At 37.2% G+C, this 19275-nt stretch overlaps 1 pseudogene; it reads left to right on the top strand.

Moving 5' to 3' along the window:
• Positions 1-8769: 8769 nt before the first annotated feature.
• LOC143531902 (tryptophan decarboxylase TDC2 pseudogene) lies at positions 8770-18959 on the top strand (annotated as a pseudogene).
• The last annotated feature ends 316 nt before the right edge of the window (positions 18960-19275 follow it).

Raw genomic sequence — 19275 nt, 5'->3', positions numbered from 1 at the left:
TTATTCTTAGTCTTTTCGCTTCAATTGCAAAGGTGAGTTTTTCACACCTCTTTTTTTTTAAACGTTTTACATTTTGGGGGTAGTATGCATATCCTATTTAAACGATTTCTATTACTACTTATTCAAACTACAATTCGTATTATGGACTTGTGTTTACTTGCTTATGTGCGTTGTGCTATTATCCGAGTACGCTGGTTGTCCCAACTGGAAAGGACCTTATGTGCGTCGTGCTATCCGAGTACGTTGATCGGCCTCAACTGGAAAGGACCTTGCGTGTGTTGTGCGATATCCCGAGTATGTTGGTTGTTACCAATTGGAAAGGACTTTACTTGCGTTGATTACACGGTTCATAGAATTGTATACTTTTTATGTATTATGACAAAATGTGTTGATTCTCACCAACTACTTGTAGTTGACTTTATTTTATATGCATGCTACAGGTGCGGTGATTAGAGGATGACATAAAGGAAGACACTAGTTTTTAGGTTATCAAAATAATCAATAAATTGTAATAAATGTCTATCATTGAATTGGTTGTAATTGTTTACTTGAACTTGTGTACTTGGTTTTAAACGAATTAATGACATTATGGTCACTTAATAGTGCCACGTGTGTTTGAACAATCTGTACGTCACAAATGATAGCGATGGCTGTTGAAAAGGGTGGAACTAATGCTGACGATGATAATGATAACGATGGTGGTGGTTCAACACAGCAGCACCTACGATGACGATGGTGGCAGAGGCTTTGTCGCCGGTTAAGACCAAGAGAGAGAGAGAGAGAAAGAGAGAGTGCATCGTGGAAGAGGATGGCATAGCATGAAGATACAGAAAGACCGTTGTCAATAAAATGTTGGCAGGGAACATATGTAAATGTGGTGAGACAGGTCTAAAGTATCAAGACATGTGTAAGCCATATGAATAAGTACAAAAGACAGTGCAATACTTACAACTTTTAAAGCAATAGTCGCAACCTTTAAAGCATCATGTACAATACCAAATGCACCAATCTTATCAACAAAGTTCAAAATTAATATATAGTATAATAAGTAGGTGAGCATTTAGTTATGCAACATTTATTTAATCAGGTGTGATCTGGGAATACAACAAGATTAGATGGATTAGCTACCATGTCAACCAATTGGGCTTCGATTAATAGCAAAATTGATTTTGGGCTGTTTTTGTGCAAGTCCACCATACTCAGGACATCGTTGACGGACTAGGGAATAAAAAGAAAAAAAAACCTACACACAACAGCAAGGAGGTCTGCAACATATTTATGTTTAAGGAAGAGGAGATTTTAGCAGGGTACCACGACAGTTATAAAAAATGAGTTTTAACAGCTGCACATAATTCTGGGGCTCAACACCTACTCGTTCATAACACTAGTTTCTGGTTTGAATTTATTATTTTCATTATGAATTCCGTGTTTGAACCTAACTATTATGTTTTACTCTTGAGTACGGTTGTTGGCTAAACCCCCTCGGTTTTTTATGACTACTTTGTGATTTGAGGATTTTTATTGGTTTATGGTTTCTAATGTTGGATAATACTAAAGTAAAGAATCTTTTTACAATTGATTTGATGGTTTGCATATATAATTTTGATTTATTATTGATCTTTGTTCTGTATGTGTCTTTTTGCAAGTCTTTCAGTTATAGACTCATATTTAGGCGCTTTATGTGTGTTTGTGATTATTTTATGGTTTTGCTAGACATAGTAATCCATAGAAACATTAATTGGTGATTTGTTAGGGCTTTATATTCTACCTATCTAGAGACTGAGAGGCAATAGATAGTCGAGTTGTCCTTGGGATTAGGTGTTTAGGCTAGAACGCTCTGACATGAGGTTTCCTAGATTTCCCTATTTTCATTGTAATTCCGTGTCTTATCAGTTGTTCTTAGGTTACCCCTTATACTTTATGATGTATTGAGATAGTGAGACTGACAGGTAATCTGTCTTTTAGGGTACTTTAGTATTGTTGGAGAGACTAAGAGGTAATCTAACCAACCGTAGTTTACATGCTCTTTAGGGTTTCCTTTTAGGTCACACCCGAAGAATGATCAGGGATCCACTAGGTTGTCTAAGTGTAACATCCGGCCCCTCGCACCACCAATATTGTCCGCTTTGCCAACGAAGAGCTCACGGATTTGTTTTTGGTTGCCTAGGTGGAGACTTCCCAGGAGGTCACCCATCCTGCTACTATTCCCACCTAAGCACGCTTAACTGTGGAGCTCTCCTCTCATCCACTACCATTAAGCCCAAAACGCGTTGGTGATTTAAGAGGCAGGACATTTACTTATGAACCAAAGATCTCTCCTGTCCACGGCCGATGTGGGATTTGCCTAGGGTGTTACAAACACCCCCCCCCCTTTGGACTCATCGTCCTCGATGAGGTTTGCCCCACCATCCAATCCAGGATGTGGGATTCGCCTAAGGTGTACCTCGCGATACCCTCGGGGACCCACTGTCTCTGATGAGGTTTGCCCCACCATCCCAAACGGCACAGGAGTGGCTCTGATACCACTTGTAACATCCGGCCCCTCGCACCACCAATATTGTCCGCTTTGCCCACGAAGAGCTCACGGATTTGTTTTTGGTTGCCCAGGTGGAGACTTCCTAGGAGGTCACCCATCCTGCTACTACTCCCACCTAAGCACGCTTAACTGTGGAGCTCTCCTCTCGTCCACTACCATTAAGCCCAAAACGCGTTGGTGATTTAAGAGGTAGGACATTTACTTATGAACCAAAGATCTCTCCTGTCCACGGCCGTTGTGGGATTTGCCTAGGGTGTTACACTAAGGGTGTCGTCTTTTAAGATCTTGGTTCCATCATAGTTACCATAGCCGAGAGAGATCCTAGGTTCACAAGTAGGATTCTAAACCTAGGTAGTGTTTCTCCTATATTTGAGTTCGTCTAGATAATTGAGTTAAAAGTCTGTTAATGTCAGTGTTAGTGTTAGTTTAAGTATTCTTTAGTTTAAAGTTAATTAAAAAAACATAAAAATCAATTAAATCTTTTTATTTAAGTTATTAGTTAGAGTATAGTTTAGGCGTCGCTAGTGTCCTTTGGTTTTGATATCCTGGACTTCATTAGGCTTTACCACAGTTGATAGGTACACTTGCTTGTCTAGTGGTCTAGCATTAGGAGAGTATAGGTTTATAAATTTAAAACTAGAATATCTAGGTTAGGTTAAGTTTTTATAGACTGCTTTCAGCACATCACCTAGCAAGCCAAACAGACCTGGAAAGTCAAGCAGGCCTAGCAAGCCAAGCAGACCTAGCAAGATAAACAGACCTAGCAAGCCAAGTAGGCCTAGCAAGCCGAGCAGACCTAGCAAGCCAAACAGAGCTAGAAAGCCAAGCAGTTAACCTAGTTAACTACAAAATGTGATAAAACAGGTTAAAGGTTGTATTTTAAATACTAACTAAATTATAGGGGCTAAAACACGTTGAAAATCAAACTAAAACCTGTAAATTATAAAATGGATTAAAACACACACACACACACACACACACACGTATGTTCGATCATCAGGGAGAAGAACAAGAGGGGAGAAACCCTTGCTCTTCAAATTCCTCAAGTTGATAGGCAAATTAGGTGATAAAGCCTTACATGTGAGTAGGGTTGTGATCATCTCAACTTGGTGATCATAAGGTATATCTTAATAATCAAATATGCTAACTTTAGTAAAAGGGGACAAGTAGAATGCTTACAATTAGCAAAGGGTCTGTGATCATATGATAGTACATGTATGCTTAAAATAGTTATAAGTGTTGAAATTGTGAATTATTTGGCACAAATCATTTGTTGGTTAATGTCCAAATCTTCTATGAGGTGAGTTCTAACCATATGGTGAAGAACCCCAATTTTATGAACAAAAGATAGTGTATTAGGTTATTTTGGATTTGGGTTTATATGAAAACTGATTGTTGTGAGTTTGAATAAAACTAAGATTATATGAATGGTAAAAAGTTATAAAAATTTTCCTACGAATGATAACTTTTTCACGCCTATAAGGTGTTTGATGAAATGCTTGAATGAGAAGTTTAATGTCAAACATGCCATAAGGGGACGGATATGATCTCCTTGGGTAAATATAGGTATGTTAATGAAAAAGGTATAAAAAAAAGAAGGAAGTGATCCTAATGTATAACCTGGTTGTAAATAGTAGGCAACTCAAGTGGCAACCTAAAAGATCGAACCAAAGGGACACAAAGCTAAAAGGAAAACTTTAAGGTACATGGCTAGTTAGCGCGTTTATTTATGTTAAATTATATGCCAATGTAGTTATCTTGACATAATGCTTAATATTGAAATGTGGAGTAAGTTTAAACAATGAACAATGAACTTAAAAAGGAGTTAAAACAAAGGGCTTGTTGAAACCAGGGCGTAAATGACTCATGGAGTCATAACGGCGAAGGTGATACCCTAAGTAAAACAACATGGCTATGACCATGGGGAATTGGACTATAGCATCGGGTTCATTCATAGGTGATGGATATCACAAGAATGAATTAAACGGGTCCTCTATGGTATATATGGCCTTGGACTGACATCAAAATTTTAAACCAAGGCATATACGACCATGAATCATAGAAGCCGAGGTGGGATTATTTACCAATCATAAAGTGTGTTATGATTGAAAGAATTAAGATAACTCTTTAAGAGATTAAGAGAATTCGTTAATGACGAAAATGCCTTAACAGGCCAAATAATTGGGGTTAGTAACCGAAATTAAGAATGGAAAGAAAAACAAGAACTTGTCATGCTATGTGATGGCTTGGTTCCAAATAAAAAAAAATAAAAATCCATCGCGCTACGCGACAAGCGAACTTTATAGATTTACTATTTTATACTTCGGAGTCGATGACTCGTTTATAAAATTACTAAACGTTTTGTTGTTGCATTAATTAGGTAACTAAACTCTCATGACCAGGCAGAAGGAGATCAAGTTGTGATGCGAACCGAACATAAGATTCGTCTCTGTTGCTTCCGCATTTTGTTAATATATTTACTATGTTATGTAAGAACGTTAAGATATTTTGACTTTGTTGTAGTTTAAATCGTTTTGAAAAAAAAAATAGATGTAAAATTTTTCGTTTATTTATGGGCGTTACAGAGCTGCAGGTGGATCTGATAACATCCCAATAGTGTATTTGGGGAGCTGCAGATGGATCTGTATGGATCTGATAACATCCCAATAGTGTATTTGGGTTTGTTAATTACTGATGCAGGACTTTCCCATACAAAAGTGTCATGCTCTTTTAGCTTATCACACTACAAAATGATATCAATAATAATAGTACATAAATAACATAGTTTTCCCATTCTTAAAAATTAAATACTTGATGTAAGAAACTGAGGAAGATATACTGTTCTATTAGAAGTTTGATAATCAATCAAGAAATTCCCAAAGCCATCTTCAACCCTACTGAACATATCGTGTAAGAATTAGATAACATATAAATTATCAAACCGAAAACTCTAATAAATAATTTAGTGGAGAAACACATGTAATTACCATGTTCAAAAAGCCAACGAACAACCAAAGATAAGTAAACCACAAACGACAATGGTCTAGATAACCAGTCAATGAAGAACAAAATCATTATTGCATACACAATCAATATTCACTAAATTAACACAAAAGGGGAATAACTAATAAAATAAAATAACAAAATCGTCGATTATATTAACACACCTTTTCTTTCCTGCTCGTTTTCTGAGGGCGATTCCGAGTCATCATCAATCGGTGCTATACATAAAAAAGTAAAGACCAATTGATGTATGAAAGAAAAATTGAATCTGCGAAGTATGAACACCTTATGTGATCACAGCCGCATGTGCACCGAACACCCAAACTGACATATATAGTGAATTTCATCGAACACCTCATGTGCACTGCATCTAACGTTAGTCAGAATAGAGGCAAGGCACTCCCGCTTTCCCTTTGTTTCTCTTTAAAAGAAATACATGCAAAGAACGTGGTGTAAAATCATGACAGTTCAAAACCAAAGCACACATTATATTCACCCAAAATATGGTGAAAGGGGTGTAATCAAAACCAACGCCCAACGTCCAGATTGGGTGAGGAAAACCGATATCCATGGTGAGGCAATGTGAGCCGTCGGAGGTCGGAGACAATAACAGAGAGAGATAGGCCATTGACATAAGAAGATGAGCTAAGAAGAAACAGAGAGGATATCGAAGCATGATATTCAAATGTACAACCATCGAAGCTTATATTACAACTCGTTAAGCCTTAAATACAATGACTAGTGAAAGATGGGTGTTTACCGCTTTTTGATATATATATAGGCTAAGTATAAAATGAAAACTTACTTGAGTTGTGAAAACTCTAGAAACTCATTCTCAACTACATGTTTTTAATTAATGTTTAAATCTTGTGATCCACAATTAAAGTGAATAAAAATGTAAATATAGATATAACTTTTTCTCTCTCCTGAAAACATATATAAAAATTAGTAAAAATAATAAAAATAGCAAAACAATTTTTTTTGATGTTTTGATATTTTGTATTAAATGTTACAACATATATTGCATGTAAAAAAAAACGATGTTACATAGGGTTTTTGCGGGTTTTCACAACTCAAGTGGGTTTTTATTTTAACCTTACCCTATATAAATAAATATATATATATATATATATATGGGAGGGATATTTTGAGAACCATGTTGAGTTTTAAGAACTTAAGATCAATTCTTGGCCACACATTTAATTAAATGGATTGAAATATGTGGTTGAAATTAAATCTGACCAAAAAGTCAAAGTAGGAGAGAGAATAAATATGTAAAGGATTGCACAAACTTTTACGTCCGTTACACATGGGTAAAAAGTCAACTCGGTGCGTAAAAAATTATGTAATATTTTTACGTATATGTAACCTACATATATTACGCATGTGTAAAAAAATTCGAAAAAAAAAATCGTTACGTTGAGTTCTTTCGAGTTCTTAAAACTCAAAGGGGTTCTCATTTGAAATCTCCCATATATATATATATATATATATATATATAGAAAAGGGTTCAAATAACAATAAAGAGTTTCCTAAGAACCAATAATTTTTTGACATGTGGCATTATAAATTATGGTTAAAGAACAATTTTAGGAAACTATGTCGGTTATAAAGCTGAAAGAGTAATTCTAGAAAATTATGTCGGTTTTTGGTAATTTTAAATCTCAACCCTTGGATCCCCTAATCTAACAGCCCATAAATATTCTTACTATTTCTAGAAAACATTGTCTTTTTACAATAACCTATCCATATATATATATATATATATAGATTGATAGATAAAGGATCCAATACAATAATCCTTTATCGTACATTACATACGCGAGGCTGTGGAACGTCGATTTCACCTAGCAATCTAGGGTTCTCCAATCAGAATAGCGAGCAACAACAACGGCGAGCCGGTTTTCGTTCCACCGCTGCTCCCATCGATTCCGTCCACCTTCACCATTACCGTTCAACAATCCGGCAACGTCCAACGATTCCATCCACATATAAGAATAATGGAAAAACAAGAAGCTTCAAAAGAATTTTTTAAAAAAGGTTAAAAATAATTCTTTAAGAGTTTTTAAGTTTCTTTTTAGGAAGAGTTTTCATTTGATCTCACCTCTCTCTCTCTCTCTATATATATATATAATTAAAACAATCTTTAGATCTAATGTATTACATGGAATTTGTCAATGTGCAAATTAATACAATAAATTATTTGAAACAAATAAAAAAACTAAATAGAATTTTTAGAAACAATTCAAATTTTGTTATATTAAATAAATATTGGGTTGATCAGCTATTAATGCCACAAATCCCTAAAATTCTTTTTTTTATGTAAATCTGCTTTTACATATGAAAATATTTTTTAAATTAGATAATATATTTGTATTCATGTTTTAGTTGTTATGTTACAAAATATAAATATTTAAAAAAAATTAAAATATTAAGAAAAATGATTTAATTTTTAAATGTACACGTAATGTAAGAAATCATATATTATTATTATTGTTGGTACATTTTTTTATATTATTATGCATGACATTATTATATATTATAAATTAAACTGAAATTGGTTAAATATTTCAATTCCAATTTTAGGTTTATATTTTCACATGTAAATTGCGTTAAACGTTATTTGTTTTATAAGGAATTGTCCAAGTTATTTGTTTTATAAGGAATTATCCAATTTTAGAATATATAATCTTTATTTATAATATGGAAAGTTCTTAAAATGTCTATAAATATATATTAGGAATTTGAGCGGGAAAATTTAGCCAAGAAAGAATATGGATCTGACACGTCATCTTCATTATTTTCTTTTATTAGTATAGGTAGATGAAATTCGACTAAGACAAAAATGATTTCACATAGACTGTCCAGAAAATAACATTGGAAAAAAAAAGGATAACCAGAAAAGTTTTGGTTGAATATTGCCAATGAAAGATTTGAGTTCGGTCTTGTACAAAGATTATCAGTTCAAACCCTAAGCCCACTCGAGTTTTCGTCCCACTATGAGTCACACCAGAGAGTCATCCTCTTGTGGTGGCACTACGACTGATATTAATTAACAAGAAAGGCTATCCTCCAAGTGGTCGAAAGCCCATAAAAACCATGAGTTCTAAATACCGAATGCTCACCTAACTGATACTATAACTACATAAAGAAGTTGTTGTAACCTTCCCTTTATAAATACATCACCATTTCTCCATCCCAATTCGCCAATTCCAATTCAACCCCAAAAAATGGGAAGCCCTGGTTCTCACTTTATCACACTCCCACAATTGTCAGATTCCAAAGACTTAAACCACCTCAACCCCGAAGACTTTCGCGCCAAAGCCCAAAAAGCGGTCGATGTCATTGCTGACTACTACAAAAATATCGAAACCTACCCGGTTCTTAGCCAACTTCAACCCGGCTACCTCAAAAACCGCTTGCTCCAAACCCCACCCAACACACCCGAATCATTTGACACGATCCTAAAAGATGTCCAAAACGATATTATCCCTGGCATGACACATTGGCTAAGCCCAAACTTTTTTGCATACTTTCCTGCTTCGGTGAGCTCAGCCGCATTCGTTGGTGAAATGTTGTGCACGTGTTTTAATGCTGTCGGGTTCAATTGGGTTGCTTCACCGGCTGCAACTGAGCTTGAGATGGTGGTGATGGATTGGCTCGCGGTTATGCTTCGTCTCCCAAAAAGCTTCATGTTTTCGGGTTCGGGTGGCGGGGTTTTGCAATCCACCACAAGCGAGTCGACTTTGTGCACCCTAGTTGCAGCTCGTGATCGTGTACTTAATACTATTGGAGTCGAGCATATTGGAAAGTTAGTAGTGTACGGGTCAGATCAAACTCATGTTATGTTCAAGAAAGTATGCAAGCTAACCGGTATTGATCCTAAGAATATTCGGTCGGTACCGACATGTTTGGAGAATGAGTTTTCTCTTGATCCTGAAACCCTTCAAAAAGTCATTGAAGCTGACGTGAAAGAAGGGTTGGTTCCGCTTTTTCTATGCCTTACAATTGGGACCACCTCCACGACGGCAGTGGACCCCATTAGCGCACTTTCTGACGTGACAAATAAGTATAATATGTGGGTTCATGTGGACGCAGCTTATGGTGGTAACGCATGTATATGTCCCGAGTATAGACATTATCTTGATGGAGTTGAGAAAGTTGATTCACTTAGTTTGAGTCCGCATAAATGGCTACTCAGTTACGCGGAGTGTTGTTTATGGGTGGAAAACCCTAATTTGATTGTGAATGCAATGCGAACCAATCCCGAGTACTTAAAAAACGAGCATAGCGAGTCAGACTTGGTGGTGAGTTACAAGGATTGGCAAATCGGGACGGCTCGAAGGTTCAAGTCTCTACGTTTATGGTTCATCCTACGTAGTTACGGTGTTGAAAATTTACAAAATCACATTCGGTCAGATGTCCGGATGGCGATAACCTTTGATCGGCTAGTGAAGTTGGATGTGAAGTTTGAGGTTGTTGTGCCACGACGGTTTTCCTTGGTGTGTTTTCGGTTAAAACAGTTCTAACGGGTTTGACTCCGGGTATACTGACTTGCTTAACAAAAAGCTACTCGAGCGAGTCAACTCGACGGGGCGAGTTTACTTGACTCACACCGCAGTTGGTGGGACTTATATGTTGAGGTTTGTGGTGGGAAGCACACTCACAGAAGAACGCCATGTGATTAGTGCTTGGGAGGTGATAAAGGATGTGGCAAATACCATGGTGAACAGCATGAACCTTTTAAGTTGCAAGTAAAGTATAATCATATTATTATTTGAATATTGAAAATAAAGGGTCCGTGTGATTAGTGCTTGAACAACATGTATGATATTATTATTTGATATGAATGAATGAAGTTAAAAAGTGTAAGGATAAAATGTGTCTTGCGATATCAAAGTACGAAACCCGTTATATATTTACGGTCAAGTTAATAATTAAAGTGAGTCAGAAATCCGGACACGAGATGAGAGCTTCAGTGCACGAGTTTAACTTCAACGGGAATAGGTCGTCTAGATTAGTTTTGTCTATTTGCTATAAATAGGACCTTGTTATGGCATTTATATGTGTGTTTTGTTAGGTGAAATCACCCACCCAAGGGGAGCTCACCTTTGGTGGGGTCGGTTTATGCGTTTATTATTAATCTTTCAACCAATAACGAGATCGTTCCTTTATTTTATTGTTATATTATTTATGTTCGGTGCACCCGTCTCGAGCGTTTATCAAGAACAAAGACGTTCGCTGTCAGATCCGGTTTCGGGACCTACAATTGGTATCAGAGCAGGTCGAATCTTATGATTCAACTTTGCTCTTGTTATTCGGGTTCTATTTCCGTGATTACCCGAACCGAGACGTTAAATTTCTTGAAGTTTTGGAAATAATGTTTGGTGCTTGGAAATAAAGTTTGAAGATTTAGGGAAATAAACGTGCTTGAAGTTCATCTTAGGTTCGTAAACTCAGATTCACGGCGGCTTTTTACGAGGTAGGTTTTAATGTTTTAAGAAGATTATTATGTTTTTTTTTGAAGAACACCAAGGAACAGTAGGTGTTTGTGTGTGTGTTGAAGCAACAAATCGCCATATCTAGCTCGCTTACTGTTGTATGTTGAAGGATTGAAGGCCGGCAGCCACCACAGGTGGCGGCGATGTAACCTCTAGTGTTCCGTGGTGTTGTAGGTCGTAAGAGGCGGTGTAGAAAAAATGGTCTTGGCGGCGGTGCTAGTTACTAACAGTGGCGACACGATTTTCCGGCCACCATGACGGAATGAACGGTGACGGCTTTCCAACAACGGGCTTAGACATGAATTTGGCAGATCTAGAGACGCAGGTGGTGCCGTCGGCGGTTATTGATTAGCAGGTGAGGCCGCTGAAATATGTATTTCCGGCTTGAACTGGTCGCCGGTAACTTTAGGGTGACGGTAGAAGGTGGATGGCTTGGATTGTAGGCAGATGGACCCATGTTGGCTGCTGATGTTTGGTGATGGTAGGGTATTGTCGTGCATACATTACCTAATTTTTTTTAATAGGCCTAATGGATCATGGGTGTGAGTTTGGGCTTAATAATGATCTGTATCTAATTTAGGGTATTTGCCCATAAGTTTTGGGCTGTTACTCTTTAGTTGGGCTCAAAAGATTTTTTTTCCGCTCCTGGTTAACTTTTACACTTGGGTAGCACGAATTCTAGAAAATGATAATTATTTGTTCGAATTGACCAAACTGAAGAAAGTCCAAATGGATCGGGTTTTCGTCATTATTGGACCGTGTTCAAAGCTTGTTATTTCTAAGGCGTTCGAGAAGTTGGATCCGAAAGGTGAACTTCGAACGAAATAATAAGTTTTGTTCATTTGATCGTTGAATCCGGTAATTAGAAATTGATTTGTGGATATTCGAGCTCTTCTCAACCTATATTGCTTAAGATCCGAGATGGATAAAGAAGCGGGAACTTCTTCATGAACAAATTAGGTGGGTCATATCTTGAGGGGGTGAATTGAAACGAATAAGGTTCGGTTTATCGGGTGATATGTGAAGATATGAGACACGGTTCGATGATGCTTTGAGATCACAAGTCAAGGGGGGTGATTGTAAGGCCAAAAATGTGACTTGCGATATCAAAGTACGAAACCCGTTATATATTTACGGTCAAGTTAATAATTAAAGTGAGCGAGAAATCCGGGCACGAGACGAGAGCTTCAGTGCACGAGTTTAACTTTAACAGGAATAGGTCGTCTAGATTAGTTTTGTCTATTTGCTATAAATAGGACCTTGTTGTGGCATTTATATGTGTGTTTTGTTAGGTGAAATCACCCACCCAAGGGGAGCTCACCTTGGGTGGGGTCGGTTCATGCGTTTATTATTAATCTTTCAACCGATAACAGATCGTTCCTTTATTTTATTGTTATATTATTTATGTTCGGTCGTTTGTTTCACCGCACTTGTCTCGAGCGTTTATCAAGAACAATGCCGTTCGTTGTCGGATCCGATTTCGGGACCTAAGAAATAAATGGTTTTCAGGAAATAAAATCAAGTTTGGTCGATTTACGGTTGATCTTCCCGGGACAAAAGTATCCTGGGAACCCATGTCTATTTGAACGCTTAGTGCATGCAGGGTCAATCAAGGAGGACTATCAATAGTATTATCAAGGAGGACTATCAATAGTATTAGGTACTTAGATAGTGATTGCACCCGGCATATGATGGGAGACGAACCCTTGCTATTTGATGCTAAACCATTTGATGGCGGATTCGAGTCTTTCATAAGCGACATGGGAGGACAAACTTCATGGAAGGGAAGCCTTGTTTAAATGGTTCAACATTAACTTTTCGAGCGTTTCTCAAACCAACCTCGTCCAACTGCTTCTCTCAAGTGATGGATCCAACATCAGCTGTTGGATCTCGGTTTGAATCTCTTCAACTTTGTTATACAATGTGATAATGCATGCTTAAGATAGTCTATCTGACAACAACATTGCTGACCTTTTCACTAAAGCCATCGATCATGCCAGGTTTGAATTTCTGGTCGAATCGCTCAGCATGATCAATTTGAATCAAAACAACCTATCTATCCTTTTGTTTTTCCTGAAAACCATTTATTTCTTAGAGGGAGTCGGATAATTAAAATTTTCAAATTTTGAGAAATTGATCCGACCATTGAAAAATGATAGTACATTGATATGCAATGATCCTAGCGTATGAAAAGAGTAGATCAAAAGTTTACAAAATCACTCACAGATATGTAGATAGGCTTGACAAACAAACAAGTGTCGGGTGATATAAACCTAAATGTTTGTCGGTACTAGTGGATATACAATTATGAAGCGGTTGCATGATTCCGTGAAGTCATATTCATGAAGGCAGAAATGTAATTATACATATCATACCCAAGCCTCTCTTTACCTGATCACAGTTGTCTTATGAAATATGTGTCAATTTTTAATTTTTCTTTGAGTCAAGAAAAGAAAAAGAAAAAGAAAAGAAAAAGAGTCAAGAAAAGAAACAGAAAAAAACAAAAGAAAAATCAAGAAAAAGAGTCGAAAAAGAGTGTATCTTAGGATTTTAACTTCTGTTTTATTTCTTCATTTATTTTGATTCAAGCCTTGGACTTTCTCTGTTTGTAGTCTTACAATACTTGATTGTTAAGGCCCTGAATCTTCTGCTTTCTTTTAATCTTTCTAGATTGAGTCAAGTGTGCAAAAATAAAGCATAAAGTGTCAAGTATGTTAACAAGAGTACTGTGATCAAATAAGAAAGATTTAAGTTAAGTTGAGGTGATATGTTAACACAAAGTAAGCCCGAGATATGATGGAATAAGTAACATGTCTAATTAAGTGGGGACCACATAAGCACCGTGCCTAATTGTACTTTAAACATATCACTTTGGCATCAAAACACTTGTTAAGTTAAACAAACGGACAATATCTATAGTTGGTGATGAAATTGTGACATAATAATATCAAAATGGAAACGCGATCTAGGGCTTTGCAAATCAATATGATTCCATGTTGTGATCTTTCTCACAAAAATATTAAAATCATTTAGAAAATTTTGTAAATATTATTGATATATAATATTAATTTCATCTTTACTCCTATCTTTTATTGTTTATTTTGATTTTGTTTTATTTTAGTTTCAACTTCAAAATGTTATGTATATATTTTCGTTATTTTTAAAATATATGAAAATGCCAAAAAGATTTTAAGTTTTATTATGTTCGTACATATTTTGTTAAACTTTGTTTCATTCAAAATCATGTGTTTTGTTGTCAAGGTCGTTCATGCAAAGTTCGTTGGAAATCTGGGACTTAAACATCATTTACAAGTTGAGGGACTGAAATTGGGAGGGCATGTGAACGAATTCTTCCTTGACCCTCGAAAGGGTTTGTGAATGAATCTTATTCATTCTAAATTTTGTGCAGGTGTACATGGACAGGTAGATCAAGAGCAATTCTGCTTGGAGTTGCAGGTGCTGAAGCGCTTAAAAGAAAACGAGAACGTGAAAGTTGGTGATTGAAGCTAAAAATGAACTGATTGAATCCGCATCTGAAAGTCAACAAGAGAAAATTAGATGTCGAGCCTCCCGCATCTGATGTTTCTAAAATTTGCTGCTGCTGATCCTTCCCAGAAAATAAGATAAGAACGGAAAATAAAGATTTGTCCAAGATCCAATTTGGTTCAAGATCCCGGATCAAGACAAGTACTAAGTTTCAAGAAATAAAGACGAAGCAAAGTACTTGACGAAGGTTCCTCGACATACTCAATCCTAGAGTAAGATTGTAGGGCCAATATTATATATTATTTTTAGGATTGTATATGTCGTTTTAATTTGCTTTTAGTCGGTGTAGTACGTACTCGATACGTTTATTTTGTAAGTATTGGAGAAATGGGGACCCTATAAAAGGGTCACTTACCCATTTCTCCAAAGAACTCCAACAACTTTAAGAAACTTTTTGGAAATAAAACTCTCTCCTCCCACTTCTTTCTTTTCTCTCTTTTACTTTAACAAACTAAGATTCGACATCCAAGTGTCGTTGGTGATTTCCGCTAACCAACAACACGGATTGATCCGAGTTACGTTGTGAGATCCATCTAGAGGACCTATAAGAATTGTAGGTCCTGAAACCGGATCCGACAACGAACGGCTTTGTTCTTGATAACCGTGCTCGAGACGGGTACAGTGAAATCATACGACCGAACATAATATAAAGATAATATTAAGCATAGGAACGATCTCGTAATCGGTTGAAAGATTATAATATTAAACGAACGAACCGACCCCACCCAAGATGAGCTCCCCTTGGGTGGGTGAAAACACCATCAAAACACACACATAAGCAAAGACAACATGTCCTATTTATAGCTAAATTAAAACATTCTAGAAGCATTCCATTTGAAGTTAAACGCGTGTCGAAGCTCTCTCTCGTGTCCGGATTTCTCGCCGACATTAATTATTATCTTGACCATGAATAAATAATGGGTTTCGTAATTTGATATTGCAAGTCACAAATATTGGCCTTACAATCACCCCCTTGACTTGTGATCTCAAAACTTTGTCTCACCGTGTCTCGCATCTTCACAAATCACCCGATAAATCGATGTCTCTTCATTTCAATTCACCCCCTCAAGGTATGATCCACCTATATCATTCATGAAGAAATTCCAGCTTCCTTATCCATTCTCTCGGATCTTAAGCAATATAGGTTGAGATGAGCTCGAATATCCACAAATCGCTCTCGAAATACCGGCTTCAACGATCGAATGACAAAGCTTATTAATTCGTTCGAAGTTCACCATTCGGGTCCAACTTCTCGAACGCCTTAGAAATAACAAGCTTTGAACACGGTTAAACAAGACGAAACCCGAACAAATTTGACTTTCTTCAGTTTGGTCAAACCGAACAATAAACCATTTACTCGGCCCAAATAAAAGTTTAAACTCAACATCCCAAGCTAACCCATTTCATTTTTAATTGAAAACCAGGCCCATTTTAATTGTGTAGCTGGTCCAGCCCAAAACAACTAGAACAAAGCAAAAAGAATATCCAGGGAGTTTAAAGAACCAAACCCTAGCAACAGTGTCAGCCGCCATCATTCTAGATCTTCGTCTTAGACATCCGATGTCACCGACTACCTAATGCCGGACCGCCTGCTCCGACCAGTCACTCTCTGAACACCGTCATCATCTTCTCTAAAAGCTGCCATCTATAACTCACATGATACACAAAGAGGTCACCGGTGACCGGCTCCTTCATCGGAAAAACGAGCCGTAACAACAGCAGCCACCGAAAATCCAATTTCCGGCCAACACAACCAATGCCTTTGCTCCCGCCACGACCTGAATCAAAACCTCTACCGCCAACTAATCCACCACTACAACCCTTTCTTATATCGCCATTGTTCTGACCAGCAACAGCTGTCGCCACCACCGCCTTCTCATCCAACACCGGTAGTTGTCGTCATTCCCAACGACAAACCATTTACCGAACGTTGACCATACCCCAACTCGCTTGACCGAGTCATCCACCTCGGAACCTGAGTTGGCCGGAAACCAGCTGTAAAACAGTTTACCCAAAAACAAATCCATACCGGAACCGTAATATTCCGGTAACCATCAACCTCAAAAACGGCTACGAATCCAGATCTACACACAAGACGAACTTCGAGCAACTTTATTTTCCTAAATCTTCAAACTTTTATTTCCAAAACACCAAACTTTATTTCCAAATCTTCAACGGAATTAACGTCTCGGTTCAGGTAATAGCGGAAATAGAACCCGAATATTAAGAACAAAGTTGAATCATAAGATTCGACACGCTCTGATACCAATTGTAAGTCCCGAAACCGGATCCGACAACGAACGGCTTTGTTCTTGATAACCGTGCTCGAGACGGGTGCGGTGAAATCATACGACCGAACATAATATAAAGATAATATAAAGTATAGGAACGATCTCGTAATCGGTTGAAAGATTATAATATTAAACGAACAAACCGACCCCACCCAAGGTGAGCTCCCCTTGGGTGGGTGAAAACACCATCAAAACACACACATAAACAAAGACAACATGTCCTATTTATAGCTAAACTAAAACATTCTAGAAGCATTCCAGTTGAAGTTAAACGCGTGTCAAAGCTCTCGTCTCGTATTCGGATTTCTCGCCGACATTAATTATTATCTTGACCATGAATAAATAATGGGTTTCGTAATTTGATATCGCAAGTCACAAATATTGACCTTACAAAAAGTTTCTTTTAACTAATGGATAATTAAACCGATTACAGGCTACAAGCTCCGTCACAACCCATTTTTGAATAGCAAAATCGATTCTATTAAAAACCCTTGCTATAAATTCTTACTTTGTTAATTCATTCACGAACAGAAAGAAGTGTTTCTGGTAAATTTATAAATTGTATCCATACACCGCTAATTAAAGAAGGAAAAAAATATACACATAATCAATTACAAACTAGTATTTAGAACTCGCGCATTGCGTGGGTTTTAGATGAGCTTATATTAAGAGCACCAAATATAGAACATTACAGAGAAAATAGATAAAGAATTGAGAACGAACGAGCAAAATAAATATGCGCAACTAAGGCTTTTTCCCAATGCATGCAATATCCAAAACAGTCATTCGAAGGCTTTTCCCTCATTGCATACAATATCCAAAACCACCCTTCCTGCTGATCGATGATTAAAGTCATCACTTTAAGTAACCTTTCGAGAACAGACCTTGTATAATTTGTGTTGTGACCAGATTTGACTTCTAACATGTCACTTTAAAAGGATCAATCAAATTACCACAGTCGAAAGCAAACCTTTTTATATTCTAATATTAAGCATGAAAGAATCAAACTTTATTATAAAATCAATAACTAAATCATAATTTAGGCATAAAGTTAGAAACTCACCAACTTAACGAAGTTAGAATGCTCAACCTTGTATTCTCAGTTCTTCCAGTCCACTCTTTCCTCTAGAGCTGCCAAGGTTAAACACGTCAGTGACTTGGCGACTTTGATGATATTAAGAAAAATATTATTTTTGAAACTGATAAGAAGATGCTTCATAATTAGATCAATGAGTATCTGGTTTGTAAAATATGTTAGTTTGATAAACCGAACAGATTGGGTCGGTTTAGTTGTGCATTTAGCAAAACCAATCAGTTGTAATAGTTCTTTACAGACCCAAACATTTCACACAAACCGAAACAAATTCATATGAATAACCCCAGTGTTAAACGAGGCGATATTTTAGGGTGGTACGGTTCGATCTCATGGGGAGGCTGGAGGAGATCATGATAACAATTAAAATCAGTTTTTAATTATTTGGTTTATCCGGTTAAGTGTGTCCTTATCGATTTAGGATTCATTGTTTTATTATAAGTCTATTAAAGTGTCCTAGTTTGTTTAGGAGTCATATTGTACAGGGTACTACTATATAAACCCTGGTAGTCTTCTTTTATTTGTAATTCGTTTTCCATTCCAGTTTATTAAGAAAAGAGTCATTCAAAACCAAACGGGCCAACCTTCTGTTTATTTGTTCTGTTGATACAAGATCAGTTCTCACCACCTGCTGCTTAAGTTTAACAAGTGGTATCAGAGACGGGTCACTGAACGTCCGTACGTTAATCGAGTTTAGCCGATCGAATTCCAGCCAAGAGATTAGTCTCACGGACGATTGCCTTTGGCGATTATCCGGGTCTGTAGATCGAAAGCTAACAGGTGAAGAAAAGAAGCCGACGAAGAAGGAAACGATGGCTGATACGTCGTTTGTTGCCGGAATCAAGCGTTTGAATCAAACTAATTACCGGACTTGGTCGACACGTGTTATGTCATACCTTCAAGGTCAGGACCTTTGGGAGGTTACCAATGGAACCGTTACGCAACTACAAAGAAACGACACCGGAGGTGCTGTCGGAAGTGACGAGTAAAGGTTGGGAAAGCAATGTTCGTGTTGAAAACAACAGTCGAAGAGGAGATGTTAGATCACTTTCAAGAAGCCGAAACACCGAAGCATGCATGGGATATTCTTGAACGACTATTCACGAAGAAAAACGACACCCGATTACAACTTCTTGAAAACGAGTTGCTTTCGGTCACTCAGAAAGATATGCCGATTCCAAAGTACTTCCATAAAGTGAAATCGCTTTGTCGCGAGATTGCCGATTTAGATCAGCAATCAAGGATCGGAGACGCGAGGATGAAACGGATTATTATTCATGGGTTGAGGTCGGAATTTCAGTCGTT

This window comes from Bidens hawaiensis, unplaced genomic scaffold (genome assembly GCF_021521415.1).
Source record: "Bidens hawaiensis isolate Kalapana, Puna unplaced genomic scaffold, B.hawaiensis_p1.1 tig00009285_1, whole genome shotgun sequence".
NCBI classification, from domain to species: Eukaryota; Viridiplantae; Streptophyta; class Magnoliopsida; order Asterales; family Asteraceae; genus Bidens; species Bidens hawaiensis.
The sequence above is the reverse complement of the archived record's forward strand: the minus strand, read 5'-3'. Positions and strand labels throughout refer to the sequence as shown.